The sequence below is a fragment of the Canis aureus genome, chromosome 15 (genome assembly GCF_053574225.1).
Source record: "Canis aureus isolate CA01 chromosome 15, VMU_Caureus_v.1.0, whole genome shotgun sequence".
NCBI classification, from domain to species: Eukaryota; Metazoa; Chordata; class Mammalia; order Carnivora; family Canidae; genus Canis; species Canis aureus.
In genome coordinates, this window is record NC_135625.1 from 41,479,967 (window position 1) to 41,502,608 (window position 22,642).

Sequence of the window (22,642 nt, forward strand, 5' to 3'; positions counted from 1 at the left end):
CCTTTGGCTAAAGATAGCAGGCTTTTGTTGGAGTTTTTGACATCTGCTTCCATTGGCATTTCTGGATTGCTGGTTTCTCTCATATCCGGTCAGATATTTTTGAAGTAAAAAAGAAAAAATATGTATAATTACAATTATTTCATATACAATGAGAACTATGTAACTTAAGTCTCAAAAGTTACATATCCATCTTCATTTATTTTATTTTTTTAATTTTTACTTATTTATGATAGTCACACAGAGAGAAAGAGAGGCAGAGACACAGGCAGAGGGAGAAGCAGGCTCCATGCACCGGGAGCCCGACGTGGGATTCGATCCTGAGTCTCCAGGATCGTGCCCTGGGCCAAAGGTAGGCGCTAAACCGCCGGGCCACCCAGGGATCCCTACATAGCTATCTTCAAATGAAAGAACTGTGTTTATGGGAACACCGCGTGGTCACAGCTCTACTACCTAGTTGCTGGTTGCAACTAGAGCAAATCACATAACTTTTAGGAGATCAAATTTTGTAATTTATATAAAGGAGTTGTAACAATTTATTGGATACACGGCCTAAATATTAAATGAGACAACTTATATAATATGCTTAGCACAGCATCTGATGATAGTTGTTACTCTTCTAAGTTCCATTTTGTTTTTAAATGATGGTCCTAATCTTAGCTTTCTGTAAAGTATTCCTGCATCCATGCTAGTAAAATAGTTAAGAACAAATGATTTTGAATCAAATAGACTATTACTTTCCAGCTATATGATATTGGTCAAATTTCTTCTGGAAATATCCATTTCCTTATTTATAAACTGAAAAAAATAAATGCTTCAGAAATATTCAAATAAAAAATAAAAAAATCAAGGAATAAATCAGATGATACATATAAAGCATTTAGTACAGAGTCTAACGTAGTAAATGCTCAAAAAAGAGCAATTGCCAACACTATTATTATTATCACTATTACTAAATATAAGTAATGTTGACTCAAGGTATACTATTTATACAACTTTCTGGAAATATTTAAAGCTATATAAGCATAGAAAACCAAGTTATCTCAATTCTACAATAGTATTATAAAGTGAAAAAAGGAAGCTATATTTGACAGAGCACTCTGAAACGGGTTTAAATGGATAAAGATAACAATGAATGATTGTACCTATTACTCTGTTTGGCTTTATAAATGTATTACATGCCCACAGTGTACTATAGGTAACACAGCTAATACTATACTTCCCTTTGGGGACTAATTGCCTATAATTAACACTACAAACTTTTATTCAATTAAGGGATTTTTTTGGAACCTACTTATAGCCCTGGTCTTCCCCCACTACCTAAACCTGCCTAGATGCCTCAAAAGACTAATACAAAATGGAATATGAGAAATGGACATATGCTGAAAGAGAAAGCCCAACTAAAATCATGTCTTATCAATCTCAGCAGTGCAAAACATTTCAAGAATCACTTATATGAGACTATGATCATTCAGTGAATATTTCATATAATCCACCAACAGCCAGGTGGGGTCATATTCACAGGCCTCCATAGTGATTTATTCTCTGAAAAGCCTTTTCAGACACATTATGGATCCATTAATTTGCATTTATTGAGCACCCACTATGCACAGAGCTAATTATTCAGTAAATATATTCATAGCATAAGTTTCACTCCTTCAAGCTGAAGGAATATGCACATATTCATTAGTCCATTCATGCACATATCCAAGGATTCAAAAAATATTTAATGACCATCTGCTAAGTGCCAGATACTCCACTTAGGAGTGGTATATGAAGATATATAAGACAAAAGTTACTTAGGTGCCCAAAATTTGATCGTATCAACCACTGCCTATGAAACATATTTGCCTCCTTACACCCATGATTCTTCCTGCTAGGGGAGAGTGTGTGGTGGAGCACTCATCAGGTTAAGGTAGTTGGGGTGGAAGAAAACAGTAAGTTGGTATCCAGGTGGTGTTAAGCAGGTAACCACCATTATCCCCAGGGAGAGGTGAAAGGAGGACACAATTCAGAAGTGCACATTTTGTGGCTGAGGTGGCACTGACATGAGTCAGCTAAATTGACCTTTGGAACTTAGAGAAATGTCCCTTGCACAAACAAACATTTCAACAACTCTGGGAAAACTGGTTTCAGAAACCCGTTGTGCAATATTTGACCAAGGGCATTTGATGTGCTGCTCGTTTGCATTTCGCCACGCAGGTATGTTATCTTCTGTACACTCTCCACCCTTCTTCATGGACTGTCTAAAACTAAATGTGTATGTCTGGAAGTTAATGCTCTATTGGGCTGCTGGCTCTGTCTGCTTCAGCTAATGGAGTATAGATAGCCATGGTTGTTTGCAACTTCTGTCCTCCCCTTAGGGATTCTAGTCAGTAATTCCAGCCAGTTCTGATAAACAGAGGACGGAGTGAACTGGCACAGAGGTTGAAAATTGCTTGCTGTGTGCCAATTGCCAGCCGGCTATAGGGCAGTGCCCACAGGGCGCCTGTGCAGCTTTAGGAACACCACATTGGGAAGAACAGCCGTGTCCAAATCTGGCATTAGATAAACACACCCTAGAGTAGAATGCATGACCTCTCAGAGATGAAAGAGCCCTTGGAAGATTGTTTGGTAAGGAGGTAGGGGAGGAACATAGTGAGGCAGTGTCTTTCAAGGACACTTAATTAGCAGTGCAGATAAAGCTGTGTTTTTCTCCCTGTCCTTCTTACTTGTTATGCATTTATCAATATCTTGGGTTGGTTTGCCTCAAGAGAGTCCCTGAAACAAAGACTTGGGTGCCGCTAATTTATTTGTGAAATGACCTCTAGAAGCACAAATGAGAAAGTGATGACAACTCAGAGAGGGAGAAAATTACCATTCAAGGGTGTATTATAGTGTGGACTAAGCTCTGTAGGCTCATCTGAGGCTCAACCCCAATGGAAATCCTGTAAAAATCCAGGAGGAGTGAGCACCCCTCAGATGTGTTCTACCAGAGAGTGTGGAGGCTGCATGATTTATCCAGAGGCTCCCAACTGCATTCACTGGATATCCCTCCCAAGGGCACTAGAACAGGTACACAGAGAACAAGTCCAGGTGGTACTGGAGAAAACCCTCAGACAGAGGGGAAGAAATTGTAGGCTTTTGAGGTGGAAAGTTCTCAACATTCTGGAAACTATCTACCACCACCATAGTCTACTCAGAGATAGACTGTGGATATGGGGAGAGCATATCAGCAGTGTTTGCCACAGTCAGTAGACACACTCAAAATTTTCATCTGGGACACCTGGGTGGCTCAGTGGGTTACATGTCCAATTCTTGATTTTGGCTCAGGTCATGATCTTAGGGCCGTGAGATCGACCCCCAGGTCAAACTCCTCCCTCAGCAGGGAGTCTGCTAGAGATTCTTTCTTTCTCCCTCTCTCCCCGCCTCAAAATGAATCTTTTAAAAAATTTGTATCTGGTGAGAAACAAATGAAGAGATACTTAGGAGGACTCTTCTTTATATGAAGTAAGAAACCAAGACATGAGGTATATTGTGATGTAAATAAAGGCTTTAACAAGAGATCACTCCACCACTTTCTGTCTGTGTGGTCCTACATTGTTGCCTTAATATTTTTAGACCTCAATTTTTCACATCAGTGAAATTGAAAGTAGGATCTACTCAATCTTGATGCAAAGGTTTTAAAAGGACAAAATGAGAAAGTGCTTGTGTAGAGATTTGCATAAAACTAAACAATATTATACAGTGAATTTATTGATTCAACCAATGTTATTGAATAACTGCTTATTACATATCAGACACTACATTAAGCATTAAAGATGCGATAGTAAGTAAGATCAATAATGTCCTTGTTCTCACTGAGACTGTAGTCTTTGGGGGAATGTAGACCAAAAACAGGGAAGTTTTAACGTAGTCAGTGCTAAGATGAGGAAGTACAAGGTACTATAGGAATGCCAGTAGGAACACATTATTCAGGCTTGAGTTGAGAAGGGTGCTCAGGAAAAGCTTCCTGGAGAGAGTAAGGTCTACTACATCAGTCCAAAAGGATGAGAAAGAGTTAGCCCAGGGAACCAGGAATGAAGAGTGTTTCAACAAAGGGTTATGGAGAGGGTTGGAGACAGAGAACTTGAAGCATGTGAGGGTCCAGAGCTCTAAAAGAATGTAGTATATCTAAGGGTCTGAACAGCTCAGTGGGGCCTGGAACTCAGAGAGTAAGGACTGGAAAAGCAGGAGAGAGGTGGGGGTCTAGAAGTCCCCAGAGTTCAGAACATAAAAGGTCTTGGAGCTATATTAGGGGGTTTAGATTCTATGTGGAAGGCAATAGGGAGTCAATGACATTTTTTAGAAAGGAGAGAGGTGATCATATTTGTACCACAGGAAAATCACCCAGGTTGTGTGCAAAGGAAAGATTGACCAAATTTGACTATTCTGGCCCTGGGGCTTTGCATCAAGACCATCCCTGGAAGGGGAGAAGCAGAGACCACACTCACCCTGTAAAATGTCTTTTTGAAAATTGTGCTTCCTTCCCACAGACCACTCACCAACCAACATCTTTGTCTTTGCTGCATGATCTCAAATGCTTTTTTAAAAATTGTGATGAAATATACACAACATCAAGCAGCCCGGGTGTCTCAGCAGTTTAGCATGCCTTCATCCCAGAGCCTGATCCTGGAGACCCCGGGGTCGAGTCCCACATCAGGCTCCCTGCATGGAGCCTGCTTCTCCCTCTGCCTGTGTCTCTGCCTCTCTCTCTGTATGTCTCTCATGAATAAATAAATAAAATCTTAAAAAAATACACACAACATCAAATTTACGATCGTAATCATTTTTAAATGCACAGGTCAGTGACATTATGTATATTCACATTGTTATGCTGCCATAATCACCACTCCCTCCACAGAACTTATAAAACTGAAACTCTGTACCTATCTCACTCCCTACCCCAGACCTGGCAACCACCATTCTACTTTATATTTCTAGGAATTGAATTACTCTAAATATCTCATGTAAACAGAATCATACAGTGTTTATTTTTTATAAGTAGTTTATAGCATAATGTCAATGTTTATCTGTATTATAACATGTCAAAATGCCCTTCCTTTTTTAAAAGTAGGCTCCACACGAAGCAGGAAGCCCAGTGCAGGGCTCAAACTCAGGATCCTGAGATCAGGATCTGAGCTGAGATCAAAAGCTGGATACCTAACCTACTGAGCCAGCCACCCAGGGACCCCAAAATGCCCTTCCTTCTTACGGCTAAATAACATTCCATTTTAAGTATATAATACATTTTACCTATACAACATTCATCCATTTTTGGACACTTGGGTTGCTTTCACCTTTTGGCTACTGAGAATAATGCCACTATGAGCATAAGTATACAAATCTCTCTTCAAGCCCCTGCTTTCAATTCTGAAACTTTTTATCTATTGCCATTTGTCATTTTTTGGCCGGTTTCACATATGCATATATTTTCTTCTTTGTGAGAGAATATGGAGAATATTGCAGCAGATACACTTACACTTTTGAGAGTATTCATCAAAGCCCCTTTCACTACTGTTATCTTAGCAGGTAGTGTAGAGTAATGGGGTGTAGACTCAAGCACTAAAGCTTGGTTCCAATTTTAACACTTTTACTTATAAGTGGTGTAAAGTGAAGCAAATCATTTGACCTCTTTAAGGCCAGTTTACTTTTTTTTTTTTTTTTTTTTTTTTTTAAGTAATCTCCGCACGCAATGTGGGTCTTGAACTCACAACCCCAAGATCAAGAGTTGCATGCTCTACCAACTGAGCCAACCAGGTGCGCATAGGCCAGTTCATTCTTCTCTAAAATGAAGAGAATATAACTAATCTTACAGACGGTAGTGCTCAAAGAGCAATCATATCATGTGTTATATAACCAATACAGTCTAGGAATGCAATAAATACAAAGTGATGTTTAGAAAATAATGATTATTAATCTTATAGGCACTTACTAAGATACTTTGAATTTACAAGTGTGTGAGTCAGCAAGGGTGAGAGGAGTCTCTGGGATGTCAGGCCTGAACCAACTGGGGGCATCCGACCTGAGGCAGAGAAAGCACTGCTGGGATGGGATCTCCCACTGCCCCCCACCATACTCTAGCCTCACGTCTGGGAGACTCAGGAATCATGGGGTGCCTTTCCACACAGACTACCAAAGTCAACTCATTAGCTTTTGACACAAAACTAGGATGGAGAGGAAGAGATACAAAAATGAAATCTTCTCATTGTCTTGCCACAAGCCAGTGGAGCCTGGGAAGGAGTTTTCCTCAGAACTTTTGCCTTCTGCTCAGGCATTTTTTTTTTTTTTTTTTCGGTCAAGACACATTCCTCATCCTCATGACCCAGGAGACTATTTTCTAACTCTCTCCACAAGCTCAGTCTCCTATTCCAATATAAATTTTCCCTTGAAATTTTGCAAGCTGACTCAAGTCTTTCATGGACTGAAGTATAATACAAACACTAGTATTTACCATAGTACTTAGATGTCGGAATATGAAATATATTACATTAATTGGAGATGGACATCCTGCAAAACCAATACCACAGTAGTTAAAAAATACTTCCAGGCTTTGAAACATACTTTTTAATTTCTGTCAATGTTTGGTGAAACCAGAAATCATTGTAATACAACCCAAATGTGTGGATGATGAAATTTTTTGTAAAGTTATCAAGTTTCAATCTCTAAGGTAAGGAGCAGGTCATGGGAGGCATTGTACCACTCATAAGAAATGACTCCAAGACAGAATCATTTGGTCACTTCATCACTCAGATTTCAACATTAAAAAAACAAAACAAAACAAAGCAAAAAAAACCCCCAAAAAACAAAAAAAAAAACCCATCAAAACCACAGCTCCCAAGTCTAGCATTCAGCCTACCAGAAACTGAAACAGGTCATTATAGAGTTCTTAGTCCAAGACGTATTTTCTTCAAAGTTTCTGGAGCAAACGGTCTCCAAAACAAATACCAACAGATTCTGGTATAAAGACACTGTCTACAGACACTTCCTTTTAGAAAGTTCTAATCAGCAGGTGACTCAGCCTGGTGACTCTTCATAATGGAGTGCCTTTCACTTCAGGAAGGGCAAACTAACTCCGTGACTCCAGTTCAGAGGGGCCTTGTGCTTTTTATTCTTAGACATCAGTGGAGGCACTTAGGAAAGGGAAAATGAAGGTCAGGTATCTTCTTCAGTAGTCTCAAATAGGCAAAGACTCCTTCTGTCAAGATTCCCTTTTTTGAGAACAGAAGGGTAATGTCTTGCTTCAAGAGGTGCAGCTGTAGGAAGATAATAGAATGTCAGACTCTGAGAAGGGAAAAGATAGTGAAGAATAAGAAGTGTTAACATTTAGAAATTATTATCCCCCCTCCAAAAAAAAAGAAATTATTATCCCCCCCTCCCCACCCCAGTAATTCTAGATGTGGCTTCTATTAGCAGCAGATGTGGCAAATCATATGATAGAGGGTTTATTATTTTTTTCTATTTTAGCATTTTCTGGATGCTTCTTGAGTGTGAATATGTGGACATCTGGGGCAGAATACTAAGATATGCCTTACAGTCAGGACTTTGGAAATTTTGAGTCATTACTCAGAGTTCAAATCTCACCATGGAACTCAATTCTCTGATGTCCAGCTTTCTCATCTGGAGGTAAATAGGATCATATTATTTTACTCATTTTTCAGATATGGACATTGAAAACAGTATGTCCACCCTAGTATTTAACTTACAGCTGAAATAAATGAATGAAATAAAATGAATGAAATTATATGTAAAATTATTGACTATAGCATGTGCTAAAAACCTGATAATACTGTCATCAGTAGTAGTAGTAGTAGTAGTAGTAGTAGTAGTAGTAGTAGTAATGGCAATACAGCCTACCAGCGCTTGCTGATCTAAAGTTTAATTCATTGTGATCTTGCTCTAAGGAAATCTTTTCATTTTGTGATGTGATACACATTTTGTCATCAGTAGAGACTCAGAATTAGGAAACAGTCCAAAAGGTTCCTCTGGGAGCTGTCTCTAGAATAACATATGGTAGGATAACACTTGGAATTATTTTTGGTGTGCACACCCCAGACTATCATTAAAGATCAAAGTGACAGTTTCAAAAGTAACCATGCTAAGAGAGAAAACATGATTTCTAGGAAAGAAGTGGTAGACAAATCAATAGTTTAATGGCTAACCTGGTTTTGAAGTCATTATCTTTATTCATTAATTTTCTTGACATTCAGCTGGCCACATGTATTTATAAAATACTTACTTCATATATTAGGCACTGTATATTATAATGATGAACAAAGTAGACCTTATCCCCCCTAAATGGGAGTGACATTTAAAGAATAAACACACAGAATTCCCATTGTGTTAAGTGAGATGAGTGGGGTGCAGGGTGAGAGAAAACATGAGGGAGGGCGTTTCATAGTTCGGCAGGTTGGAGATGGCATCTGTTGGAAAGCTCTAGTAAAGCAGAGATCAGAGGGATAGATGGGAGTTTGCTGGGCAAAGTAAGCACACTCTGAGGACCTCAGGGAAGGAAAAAGTATAAGAACATGAGAGAAGGTCTGAGCGACCTGAGCATAGCAGCATTGTAGGAAATTAGGGGCACAGTAGAAAAGATGGAGATGGAGAAGTTCACAGAAGACGAGAATTCAGGGCCTTTTAGATCATGTTACAGTTTGAATAAATAACATACTGACATGATCTTATGTGGAGTTTGCATATGGCACTTAGCTGCTCAATGGATAATGGATGGGAAAGGAACATAAGTGAATATGGAAAAACCAACTAAGAAATTATATTCACTCCTGCTCTTCTTTTGCCTCCTTTGTCCTTTCCTCTATGTCTTCCTGTTTCCTTTCCTTCTTTCCCTGTTTTTTCTTTCCCTACCTTCCCCACCTGTTCCTTTCCCTTGGTTTTCTTTCTCCTTAATTCTCTGTCTTTTCCTTTATATTCTTTCCTTTCCTTCATCTGTATATCCTTTCCACTTCCTTCCCTTCTGAAACAATTCTGTGCACAAGACATTAAATGGAGTCAAGTGAGATAGATGTCTGAGCCAGGGTGGTTAAGTGCCATGGTGGCTCAGTGCAGTGTGTCAGAGTCCAGGCAGGGGCAGGGAGCAACTGTGTCAGGGGCACTGTGGGTACAAAAATAAAGAAGGGCAAGGAGGGTATCCATGCAAGAGGGAGCCTGGCATGAGATGTCAAAGCCAAACAGGATAAAGAGGACATGGAACCAGCATGAACAGGGTCCCACTGGCCAAATAAGAAACAATTTGGGCATTAGAATAAATAATTATAATAACGGATTGTAACTAATTGAATAAAGTAAGAAACCATGAGTCTTATTCTGATATAAATAAATGAATAAATTGAATGTTTGATTTGAAATGTGATATTTATATAATATCAAAGAAACTACTCACAACCTATTTCAAATAGGAGAAGAGTATATCTAAAGTGGAAAATCCTGGCAGGTACTATCACAAAAGTGTGTTTATAATTCAGTCTGAAGTTTCTCTTTCTCTGTCTTTAATCTACTGAATACCTTTATCTCTTCATCACTCCTTTGAAACCATTGTCATTAAGGTCAACAGGACCTCCACAATATCAAATCTAATGGTCAGTTCTCATTCTCATTCTTACCTGACCTCTCAGGACATTGGCCACTCACTCATTCTTACGGCCCTTTTAATAATGTGGCTTCCCTGTCATCTTCATGTTCTGGTACCCTTTCTACCACACTGACTGCTCTTTCTGATTTTCTGGCAAGATCCTCTCCTCTTCCCAGATCTTCAATGTTGTAGTGTCCTAAGGCTCTTTCCTGGAACCTCTTGTCTTTTAAAACTACACTCATTTCTTAAGTATTCTCAACCAGTGCACTGATTACACAAATTACACAAATTATCCTCTCACAAGACTAATTAACTAACCCAACTGCCTATTCAACATCCAATCTCCACTTAATTTTGAACAGAAATTGCAAATCTAGTAAGACTAAAGCTGAATTGTTGATTCCATTTTCTTTACCAGAACTAGACTATCTCCCAGTGTTTCTTAACTCAGTAAATGATGCCACTATTCATCTTGTTGCTTGAACCCAAAACATTAAAATTGCCCCCGATTTTACTCTTTTTTTCTTTTTCCACATTCAGTAATGACAAAAATAGTTAGTACTCATATAATATTTACTGACTTCTAGTAATATATATATTACTAAGCTGCAAGGGCTTTGCACAGCTTAGTTAATCCTAACAAAAAAGTAAATTATTTACTTAACTTATTTAGGAGGCTTATTTCAACCACCATTTTACTAATAAGGAAGTGAAAGACAGACATTGTTGTTTTCACAATGTTATAGAGATAGCTTGTGCCCAAGAATGAATTTCAAATGTGAGAAGCCTATCTCCAGAGACTATGGTCTGAAGTGTCATTATATAACGCTTAGATGACCATAAGAATTTCTTGGTTTAGGTTTGCATTTAGTCTTATCCCCCACAGTAAATTTTCCATATAACATGAAACTTTTCCTTTAAACTCACAGTTAACTAACACCACCCTTCTGCTTTAAAATGCTCTTAGGGTTTTCTATTACCTAAAGAATAAAATCAACCTGTCTCACTATGACCTATGAGGCCCTATTGATCTAGCCCACTTGAAATCCTAACTCTAATGTTTGTAAAGCCCAGACCAGAAGTGTAAAGGGAGGCCCACAGACCATATATCTAAATATTAAGGTTTATAAGGAAATGCAAATAACTTGAATAAAGGTGAAAATTTAATGTTTTCTTTCAAGTATAAGTAAACCTTATTAAATAGTTTTGCAAAAGTAAAACTATTTGAACTTTTAGCATTTAGAATCCATTTCATTACAAGGGTAATGAATATAATGGGTATTGCTTTTCATGCATTTTACATCTAGTCTGACATATTTACAAATTTAAGAGCAATATAAATTGTTTAGTATGACGAAATGCTCCTCAGACACTATGCACAGTTTGTGCTAGTACCATATTTGATGTTTGTTTGTAAATATCTCTTGAACCAAATTGGAATCAAAAGGAAACCAAAACTAGGTGAAGCACATTTCTGGGAAATATAAAAATCTATGGCATTCATTTTATCTAAGAGGTGAGGCTTGACAAGTCAAATAATTTATCTAAGTATTTCTTCCTCTCAAACCCACTGAGCAATTCAAAGCTGTGTCCTTTGATGTTAGCAGTGGAACAACACTCAAATCTTTATAGAATTTGAAGAAAATTGGATTTTCTTTCAAATATATAAGACAAGAGATGTGGAAGCTATTTCCTTGAATATTATTAGTCAAAAAGCAAATGTCACCAGTTACAAGAAGGGCTGCCTGGGCCAACACTGAGTGTGGGATTCACAAATGACAGAGGTGCCTGAGCAGGGTTCATAATTGTAGCATTGCTATAGCTAGATTTGTGACATTGAGGAGGGCCTCTGCAGCATGGGGTTCAGGGTAGGAATCTTGCTTGTCTGGGTCTGAGGACAGTACTGAGCCAAGGGATAATTCTCAGATAGTGTTCTTTGCCCTTGATTACTATATTCACAATATTTTCAGAGAACATTGGTTTGATTACCCTCATATTCTGCTTAATCTCTGGATTCCAGATTTCCCACAGAACTTTTCCAGGAAGTTTATACTGTCCCGTGAACTTTTTAGTGTTTTCAAAGAGATTTTTTAAATGTTTTAGTCTAGATCTGAATCTGTTTTAATTGAGAATACTGATCTCATATATATATTTTTTTCTCTCCTGAGTCCAATTTGGATTCTTTCCAGTTTGGCTTCCCCATGTCTGCTCTGCAACTCTTCTCCATTCTGTGAAGATGTTTACTGCAAAAGTTATTTTGAGACCTTCATGTTGTCAACCAATAGATATTTTATTAGACTGTGTTCAACTCTCTGATATTTCTACCTCACTAAATATTCCTTCTCAATATTATTCTCTAGCTGCTGATACTTTAGAGACCTGAATTTACTTAAAGCTCAGTCCTTGACTTTTTCTCCTGTATCTCTATCCTCTTCCATGTATAAGGTTATGAATCCTCTGGCTTCCAGAATAATTTCTCTACCAATGATTTTAAACTTTTATCTTCAAAATTTTACCTGACTCACAATATGTGCAAGTTAAAAGAGAAAATTCATAAGATTTTCTTGAGGCATTTATCAAAAATTTTGATAAAATCCAATATTCATTCATGATATAACTCCTATACTAGAAGAAAAACTCCTTAGCCTCTGAGAAACCTGCATAAAACTTCTAGCACCATAATGCTTCATAGTGAAATGGTAAGAGCTTTCCTTCTGCAAGCTGAACAAGCCAAGTATGTATGCTATCACTGCTTCCAGCCAACATTACATTGGGAGAATAAGACAAGATAAAGAATTAAGCACAAGAGTTGCAATGAAAGAAAATAAAGAGCAGTTGTACAGAGATAATATGATTCCATATATATTCTTTAAAACTATAAATAAATTATTAGAATTGATATGAGTGTTTTTAAATAGTAGTTGAATATTAAAGAAATATAAAACAACCATTTTCATTTCTATATAATAGCAAAAAGTGAGCATTTAGTAATTGGAAGTTATAAAATTTAGAAAAAGTATTTTACTATTTATAGAACATCAAATAATATGAAGCAGGTTAGATAAATATAATAAAATGCGTGATGGACTTCTATGAAGAAATTACAAGGCATACAGTGTTTTTGAGAGACATCAAAGGACAAAAAAGTAAATAGAAGGAATAGATCCTACTCATGGCTTGGAAGGCCCATGATTGAAGGATTCAGTGCAATCACAAGAACTCAGCAGTTGCTGTTGTTGTTTTATTTTAGAATACGATGGGCTTATTGTAAAAGTAACATAGAAATGCAATTGTCAAGCACAGCAAGAGCACTCTTAAAAAGCAGTTCTTCAGAAGAATTTGCTCTACCAGATTTCAAGCCTTGTTATAAAACTATAATAATTAAAAAGCTTTCTATTTGCACTGAGGTAGTGATATGTAACAGAATAGAGGGCATTTGTGCTGAGCCATGAATATGTGAGTATTTAATTTATGACAGAATTATTACTTTTTTGAAGTGTGGTTTTAGAATAATTGAGTTTCCACGTGGATAAAATTTACTACATATCATGCACAAAACATCAGCTCCATTTGAGTAATAGTCCAAATATAAACATCTCATATATTTAAAAGAATATATATAAGAGAATATATTTATGATCTAGCAATGGGAAATATTTATTAAATGAGATTTCAAAAAAAATGATTGACAAATTGAGCTACTTGGAATTTAAGGACTTCTGTTAACCCAAGGGCAGCATTTATAGAGAGAAAAGGCAAGACATAAAGTATAAGAAAATGTTTGTAACCCATATAGCTGGTCAAAAACTACTATCCAAAATATATAAAGAACTATTACAAAAAGAAAAAAAACTGGAATTAAAAAAAAAAAGTGGATATCCCAATTTGGAAATGGAAAGAAAAAAAAGAGGGACAAGTAAGTTTACAAAAATAGAAATCAAAATATTGGATAAATATTTGCGAATACATTCAACCTCTCTAACAATAAAAAAATTGATTAAAACCATAATGAAATACTATTGTGTATCAACAATATTGGCTAAAATTGAACATTTCATTACTACTAATGTTGGCAAGGATATAAAGCAGTAGAAAATATTATATTATTTGGTGGGAATATAAATTGGTATAACCACTGGAAACTGACAATATTTTCAAAAGTTGAATATATGCAAACTAAGCAATTCCACCGTTAGTATAAACTCATCTGTATATGTGTGCATATATCCACACATACAATAGGAAATAGGCAAGTATGTTCCTAGCAGAATAATCATAGTTAAAAACAAAAAAACTTTTAAAAAACTCAAATGCACATCAACATTAGAATAAATAAAAGTAGCCTGCTGTATAGTGATGTAAACAAATAATTCTCATTGTGTGCAATAATGTAGATAAAGAATCAGCAAATTATAGCCCATGGGCCAAACAAATCCATTGTGACCTACTTTTGCATGACCCACATGCAAAAGCATTTTTTTTTTTTTTTTTTTTTTTACATTTCGGTGACTCGTAAAACAGACAAACAAAAAAGAATATGTGTCAGAGAATGTATCTAGCCTGAAAAAACTAAAATATTTACTATTTGGTCCCTTATAGAAAAAGTTTGTCAACCCCTGACATAGATGGAAATGTACTTGATCAAAAAAGGGACCTAAGAATGAATACAGAATCATTCCAGTCCTACAATGTTCAAAATCAAGCAAAAGTAAATTATTTTGTTTCAAAATCCATATAAATATCAGAACTATAATGAAAAGCAAGAAAATGTCACAAAAGTCAGTTTGCTAATTACTGTGAAGGAAAAATACCATCATGGGGAGAGAGACCCAGGGATTTCAGGTGCTGGGAATAAAGTTCACACACACACACATAGACACAAACACAAATATGGCATTTTTCAGTACATATATTTATTTCACAATAATTGTTTTTTGAAGAGTAATTGTACTACTTTTGGTTCCTACAACATGACATACTGAGATACTTGTGTACCTTTTTGCAAAGAAGTGTTTGGTAATATGTAAACAAAAATATTTTAATACATATTTGACCTAAAAAGAAAGAAGATAAAACTAGATGCCAGAAACGAAGAAGATCTTAAAGTCAGAGAGGAAGGTTCCTGAGTGGTGTTGTGGTAGCCCAGGCAGGAATTGCATTTCCAGGGCTAGGGCAATGCTGTCTGAGAAGAATTGGGGTTCCAGATGTCAGGCACATTTGAAAAAGTAATATGTAATCAAGACTTCTGCATAAAGTCCACAACTGAGGACAGTTGCTCATTGTATAAAAGGAAAATTAAAGTATATCTCTCCATTAACTCAAGGAAGAGACAAAGATCTTGATTTCCTCCTGGAGATACAATTTAGGAAAAACATATTCATTGGAAAATGGAAACCCCCATTTCATAGATTTAGCCAAATGGGGAGGAGAACCTGGCATAAATATTGGTCCCAGGGTGAAGATATGCTGGGATCCTGACTTAAGCAAAAAGGAAGAAAACATTTTCTAAGATTTGGTTTTTTGCCCAAGTGTTCATGCATGTGCACACACATACACACAAACATATTTCAGCTAAATAAAAAGGCAACCACAAAAACTACAAACCACACAAGAAAATAATCCATCCCTACTTATTGGACTTATGCAGATAAATACATTGTTATGAAAAATAAAAATATTTAATAAGAATTTCAGAATTCTGGAGGGATCAGGCAGGGAGAAAAAAAATTTCAAAGTTTGTTGTAAAGAAACACTTTAACCAAATTGGTGTAGGTTATAGATAGCCTAATGGGAAGAGAAATAGGCATCCTCTCAGTCTGGAAAAGAAAACATTAAGGTAATTATTTTTCAAAAAAAAGAAAATAATCTATCCTGAGGGAGAATCTGATTAATAATAAACATGAGGAATAAGATCTCAAGAATTATAAATAATAGAAAAATCATAAAATGTACCTTAAACTGTTAAGGAAAACTGTTAAAGATGTAATAAAATTACAATAAAATGAAATATTTTACAAATAATGTTTTTGAAAGAAAACAATAGGAATTTTTTAAAATGAAAAAATATTAACTGAAATTAAATACTCAGAGATTTGTTTAAATGTCACATTGAACACAATTGAATAAAGAATTTTGAACACAACTGAATAAAGAATTAGTAAACTGAAGGATTGGCATGTGGCAAATACTATAGGAAATAATAACCCAATGAGATAAAGGAATGGAAAATGTAGAGTGAGTGTCATGGCAAATAGAATAAAGATGACTGACATGTCAAATAAGAGCTCCAGAAGAGAATAAGGGGAAAACTGAGCAAAGACATATATGATAAATATATCATAAAATGATAAATAGCTAAGAATTTTCAGACCTGATAAGAAGCTATGAATTTTCATTATAAAGAATCATATGAACTTCTGAGCTGGATAAATAAAATAAACATTCACTGGGATGCATCATAGTGGAACTGCAGACAAAAGGAGAAACAGAGCAAATCCAAAACAATCAGATAGAAAAGACATTTTACCTGCAAAACATGAACAATTAGATAGTTAATTAGATGCTCATTCAACAGAAGTAGAAAGTAGACATAATTGAATAATATCTTAAAGTTGCTAAGGAATATAATGTGAAATTAGACTTTATGCTCAGTTAAAGTTCTCCTTCAAGAGCAAATGTAAAATAGAAATACTTTCACACAGATGCTAACTTGACCACTCAGATACCCTGCTGAAAGAACCATTACAAGATGTATCCCATAAAGATGTGAAATGAGACTCAGGAGGAAATAGGAAGCAAATTTGAATGGTTAGCAAATAAATCAGAACAATGTGAGTAAATCTAAATAAACATTATTGTAATAGTTAATGATTATGATTAAAATAATGCCTAATTGGGGAGAAGGGGGTAACACAGAATGTTATTAAAATGCCACAAAAAATTATATGCAAGACACAGCCATTTGATCATTCTTTATTACTCATGAAAAACACCTGTTAATTCAGGTATTCATTTTAACATTACATCATTCTATCAGACAAAACATATTGAATATCTCCATTTTATAGGAGAAAAAATTAGAAAAAAACTCTAAATTGTCTAAAGAAGGATGATTAAGGAGAAAAAAAGAATCAAGAAATATCATGAAAATACACACACAAAAATTCTACAAATAGGGATCCCTGGGTGGCGCAGCGGTTTAGCGCCTGCCTTTGGCCCAGGGCGCGATCCTGGAGACCTGGGATCGAATCCCATGTCAGGCTCCCGGTGCATGGAGCCTGCTTCTCCCTCTGCCTGTGTCTCTGCCTCTCTCTCTCTCTCACTGTGTGCCTATCATAAATAAATAAAAATTTAAAAAAAATTATACAAATAATTTCAAGTATATCCACAATACCAACAAATATAGAGCATGCTCATCAGTTAAAAGATAAAGGCCCTCAAATTGGGATAAATGAGAAGTTAAGGTATATGCAATTTATAGACATTATACAGAAAAGACACTACCAAAAAAATCAGAAAAGATATATAAGTCAAATGCTAACCTAAATAAAGATGCCAATTTGTATTAATGTCATCTAATTAAATGTAAAGGTATGAAGGAATATTAGTGATAAAGGTAATGATAGAGATTAAAAAGAAACAATTCCCCAGGAAAATGAAATAATACTAAATGCATCTATTCAAACAGTGTAGTCTCAAAAAAATATAAAGCAAAACAAAAAAATAGAATTACAAGGAAAATTGATAAATAGCAGAAGATTTTTACTTGTCAGAAACAGAACAATCAGCAAAAATGGTCAAAAGTAAAAAAAACTAATCAAATACTGCAATAACAAATTTGTTTGAATTGTTATATTAAACCTTGCATCCAACAATTAAGATATCCATTTTTTAAAAAATAATAATCAGAATACTGATAAAAATCTACCATGTCTTAAGATGTGCCAGAATTCGATATGGTACAGACAACAGTAAAAACACATTACCAAAAATATCTCCACAGGTACCTAAACAACTTGTTGGAAAATTTTTAAATGTTAATATTTAAGTATTTCTTAAGTCCAAGGGAATTCAGAATGGATTTTAGAATATCTAGAGAACTGAAACATATCACAATTCATGAGTCACAACTATAGTAATACAGAAGACTGGGACCTTAAAACCACAAATTAAGAACAAATACCGATTCAAAAAAAAGTTAGTGAGCTATATGTTCAATTTGTGAACTATATGGAAAGACTAATAGAGTGAACATAAAGAAAAGAAGAGGAAATAACTAATAGAGGAAAGTCAAGAGCAAAAAAAAAAAAAAACTAAAGAGGATTAACAAAAATCAAAGCTGGTTCTCTGAAAAATAATAATATAGGCAAATCTCTGATAGAGAAAGACAGAGATAGAAACAGACAGAGACAGAGAGACAGAGATCTGGTTAGAAACTATGTACTTAAATTTATTCAATTAATGGTCAAAAATCTATCTATCCCTCCTTCTCCTTATTCCTTCTCAAAAAAGAAAAAAAAAAGGCCTACCTATAAAGCAAATTAAAGCATTCTTAATATATAATATATTCCAAGAAATAGCCAAAGAGAAGCAGCTCTCCAAATTAGTTTATGAAATTAATATAATATCAGTTCTAAAACTGGACCAAGAAAGTACCAAAAGGAAAAACTGTAAGGCAATCATACAGAGGAATATAGATGCAGTAATTCTAAATAAAATATTAGTAGACTCTATTGAATCCAACCACTTTTTCAGTGAGCAAGTAGGACGTATCCCAATAATTCATAGATAGTTTCTACAACTATAATTCACTACTTTAACAAATCAATGATTAAAAAAGATAAACAATATAATGCCCTTAATGAATGCAAAAAGCATATAGTAAAATTTAATATTCATTATTTTAAAAAATCTCTTAACAAAGTAGGCATAAAAAGTGGTACTAACTTCCTGAGACTTGAAATTGAATATTACATTTAATGCTAAAATATTAAAACATCCCCTCTAAAGTAAAGAAGAAAATAAGGATGCCTGCTATCAGCAGTTTAATTCGGAATTATAGCCTCTGTCTTAGCCAGACCAATAATATAAGGAAATGCCAAAAACGTGAAATTTGAAAGAAACAAAATTAGTGTTACTCAAAGGTGGCATGGTTATCTACCCAGAAAAGAAAGAAAACATACAAATGATTAGAATTAATAAAAGTGCATCAACATTGCTGAATATGACAATAATGTCTTCATATCGACAATAAAACTTTAGAAAATATATATCAACAAATCTTATCCATGATGACAGCAAGAGTACATAGGAATGTATTTCAGAAAATTAGAGAATAAACTCTATGGAAAACTTATAAAAATTTATTGAGAGAAATTCTAAAAAGATCAAAATAGTTTATGATAGAAGTCATGTTCATGAATGGAAGCACTAAATTTCTGTCTTTCTAACCTCCCACCCCTACATTGTTTTTAGTTCCTTGTTGTTTTTAAGGAAATTAATTAATGGATACTAAAACTAACATGCAAGAATAAAGTGCCACACATGCCTGAACTACACAGAAGAGTGAACTACACTTGCTCAAGAGGAGGATGAACTAGCTACCCCAGATACAAGATTTATTCTAACGCTCCTAACTGGGCAGTGTAGTAGAGACGCAACTACACAGCAAAGACACCAGGATAGACCCATGCATATATCAAAGTGCGAAGTGTGTTTATGAGATGGCTTAGAAATCAGTGGTGAGAAAATAGTTGACTTTATGATAAATATTGTTGAAGTAATTACCCTTTTGTAATAAATTAAATTTCTCCTTCACATGGTAGTAGTAACAGCAGCAAAAACGGTAGCAGTGTTGTCACTAACATATGTTGAGTGTTGGTTACATGCCAGGCGCTGGTCTAATAAATGCTCTATATTTGTTAGCTCATTTAATCCTTTCTATGTGCCAAGAAGGCATTTGACAGATGACCTAACTGCGTCTCAGAAAGAGGCATCACCCGCTCAGAGTCACACAGCGAGTTAGCTAGCAGCAGAAGCAGAGCGGTGCTTTCTTTCTTTGCAGGCAGTCTGGATACGGAGCCCTAGCTCCTACCTACCACACACTGTTGTAATTGCAATGGAAGTGGAATTCCTCATGGGGCAAGATCTTAAAGGTGAAAACAAACCTTAAAACTTTAAGAAAGACTTTTAGGACATAGGATTCTAGGTCAGAAAAAAAATTCTATACACATATTTATTAAACTTATAAAGATAAGCATGTAATTTCATTTAACAACCTGAAAATGATGGTTATATATTAATCTATATTAATATATATTTATATATTTATAATATACACATATATATGACAGATACAGAAAAGGGAGGTACTTATTAAATCAGATTGGTGAATAAGCGTATGCCTGTTTATTTTTCAGTATATTTAGCATTTCCTAAATACCTGAATTTTATTTTATTTTTTAAGATTTTATTTATTTATTTGAGAGAGAGAAAATGAGCGAGAGAGCCTGAATGCAGGGTTGGCAGAAGGAGAGGGAGAAGCAGGCTCCCACTGAGCAGGGATCTCAGGATCATGACTTGAGACAAAGGCAAACGCTCAACAGACTAAGCCAACCAGGCACCCCAATACCTGCATTTTAAAAACTAGATGCAAAGTACATTTTTGAAAAGATGAGTCGGAGATGAGGAAGGCAAGTCAGCGAGTATAGACTACTCTTAAGAAATAAGTTTGTGTATTTTTTAATGAGGCTGCAGGAGACTGCGAACGAGGTAAAGCCCTTTAGAAAATTTACTTTCTCATTTTTCTTTTTCCAAATAAACACTAATGCACCCACTAAGGTGATAAAATTACCCACAACAGTCCATTCTCAGCCTATACATCAAACTCTGGTTATTACCTGGGGCATCTCCTGATTTGTGCATTGCACTTCCTCAGTAAATGCTTGTTGATTGAGCTATTTGCAATCTGGTATTAAACTAAATTAAATCATATTAATTCAGAAGATGCCTAACAGGTGTTCCATTGGTATTAAATTGATGCCCTGGGCATCACATTAGGCAAAGAAAGCTTTTGGCCTTGATTTCACTACTTTCAGTAGCAAAACAGATGAGAAAGTTAGTGCACATTGTGCTTTTAAAAAATAAAACAAAAACAAAACAAAACCAAAAAAAACTTACTTGGAAAGTCTGGGATGTTTGTTGACTCTGTGAGCACTTCACTGTCTACTCACACAATCAGCTGATATCTCTCCTCAGCCAGCTTTGGCTAACCTCTGATGCCCTTTCCCCCTGGTTAGAATTCTGCAAAGCTGAATTTCCATTTCAAGCACAACCCACTGCTTTTGAAATTGTTCCCATCGGTTTTCTCACCCTTCCTGTGTTTTACCTGTTTTCCTCAGAGCCTTCAACAATCCCCTGAAGCGGAATTGCACAAAACAAAGGAGTATTCTCCTGCTTCTCTTACTTCTACTTTTAAATTTCTGCTTATTTGAAATGGAACTGGGTTGAAAGCATTTGAATTTTAGACGCCTCCTGATTTTAACAGTTTCTATGGCATTTGGCTCATTTCCTAGAACCAGGTTGTATGGATGGGCCAGGTAATTCAGGCTTCCGTGTTGACATTGCGGTTGTTTTGCTGCAAATTGTGTAAGAGCACTTCTGCCCCAGCATTCAAAGTCAGGTTTGCCTGGGGACTTCCTTGTACTGTTATATCGCTCATTCAATTTAATTAATATTCTGTTCAGCCTAGCTATGGAGTGTTTGAAAGTCTTCTCCAGTAGTAAAAATATTCTTTGGTCAATGTTCCTAAAGTATCTGAGAGTCTTCTGATGTCATTCTAAAGTTCTTTGAATTGCTCCCTTGATTAATGTTTTGATTCAAATAATCTTTGCTCAAAGTCAGTAGATTGTTACTCTTCCCTTTTCAAATTGTTGGCACTCTTAAGTTTTCATTTTAATTTTATATTCTTCTTCTTGGCTCATTACATTGGCATTCTCTTCCACTCATCTCTACCCTGAACCTCCTTACCACTATCTCTTGGGGCAGCCATGAAGGGAGGCTGTGATATTCACACAGATGTGTTTATAAAAATAAAGCAAATTTTAAAAGTGGCCAATGCTTTCAGTTTTCATCAGCTCTATGACTTCCGGTCTTCTTACCATTTCCAATCTCCATTATGTCTTCTTGCTTTGGGAATTGAGAGGATCTCTATAAAACATCTTTTCCATACAGTATTACAGTGTTTGTACTATTTTTGTTTTGAAATTGTTTCCTTCTCCTTGTCCCATCTTTCTCCCCCACCATGTCACTTTGTATCTCTGTCTCTCTGTCTCTTCTCTCTTGATACCATGAATAGATTTTTGTTTTCATCCTTTCCCTATTTTTCTTTTCCCAAACACTTGCTAGGTTCTCTTGCCTAACCACTCTGCTCAGCAATGATCTCCAAAAAGAAAATTCAAAGTTCAATAAGATATATTACCTAACTTTCAGGAGCTCATAGTTACTTAAAGAGAGAAATGTGTAACAAATTGCTATAATATATTAAGTTCTGTAAGATAATTTTGGACAAAAGTTATGGGTAATTTGCCTCAAGATGCTGGGAATGACAGCATAGAGGTAGAACTAATGTTTGAGTCTGGTGTGACAGCAGTTAATGGGCTTTGGAGCCTGTCTATTCAAGCTCCCAAATCTATTAGCTCTGTGAACTTGAGTTAATTCTTTTATCTTGAGGCTTCAGGGTTTTTTTCATCATCTGATTGTCCTTATGATACTTGTCTTAGAATTAATAGGATAGCCCAGTGCCTGGGACATAGCAGGCACTTAAAAAATAGTAGTGCTCAGATGATGTTAGGTTTTGTTATGTGTGATGGATCTTCAGGTATATGGACAAGTCTCTGCTAAAGGAATCACATGCCCAGTCAAAGAGTTCAGCCACATATATAGCATTTTGAGGAAAAGGCAAAAAGGTAAGTAGTTCAGGAAATTTAGTGGTTGGCCAAGAACGAGTTAAAATTTCACTAGACAATATAAATGGACTAC

The 22,642-nt window shown here is 35.6% G+C and overlaps 2 long non-coding RNA genes across 2 annotated transcripts; one reads left to right on the plus strand and one right to left on the minus strand.

The window, feature by feature from the left end:
- The first annotated feature begins 2,115 nt into the window (after nucleotides 1–2,115).
- LOC144284586 (uncharacterized) lies at nucleotides 2,116–7,755 on the plus strand. Its single transcript, XR_013353036.1, has 2 exons — nucleotides 2,116–2,199; nucleotides 7,483–7,755. It is a non-coding gene; the product is annotated as an uncharacterized LOC144284586 (long non-coding RNA).
- On the minus strand, nucleotides 6,560–21,189 carry LOC144284585 (uncharacterized). Its single transcript, XR_013353035.1, has 2 exons — nucleotides 20,991–21,189; nucleotides 6,560–7,271 (listed from the first exon to the last, which is right to left on the minus strand). It is a non-coding gene; the product is annotated as an uncharacterized LOC144284585 (long non-coding RNA).
- Between the last annotated feature and the right edge of the window lie 1,453 nt (nucleotides 21,190–22,642).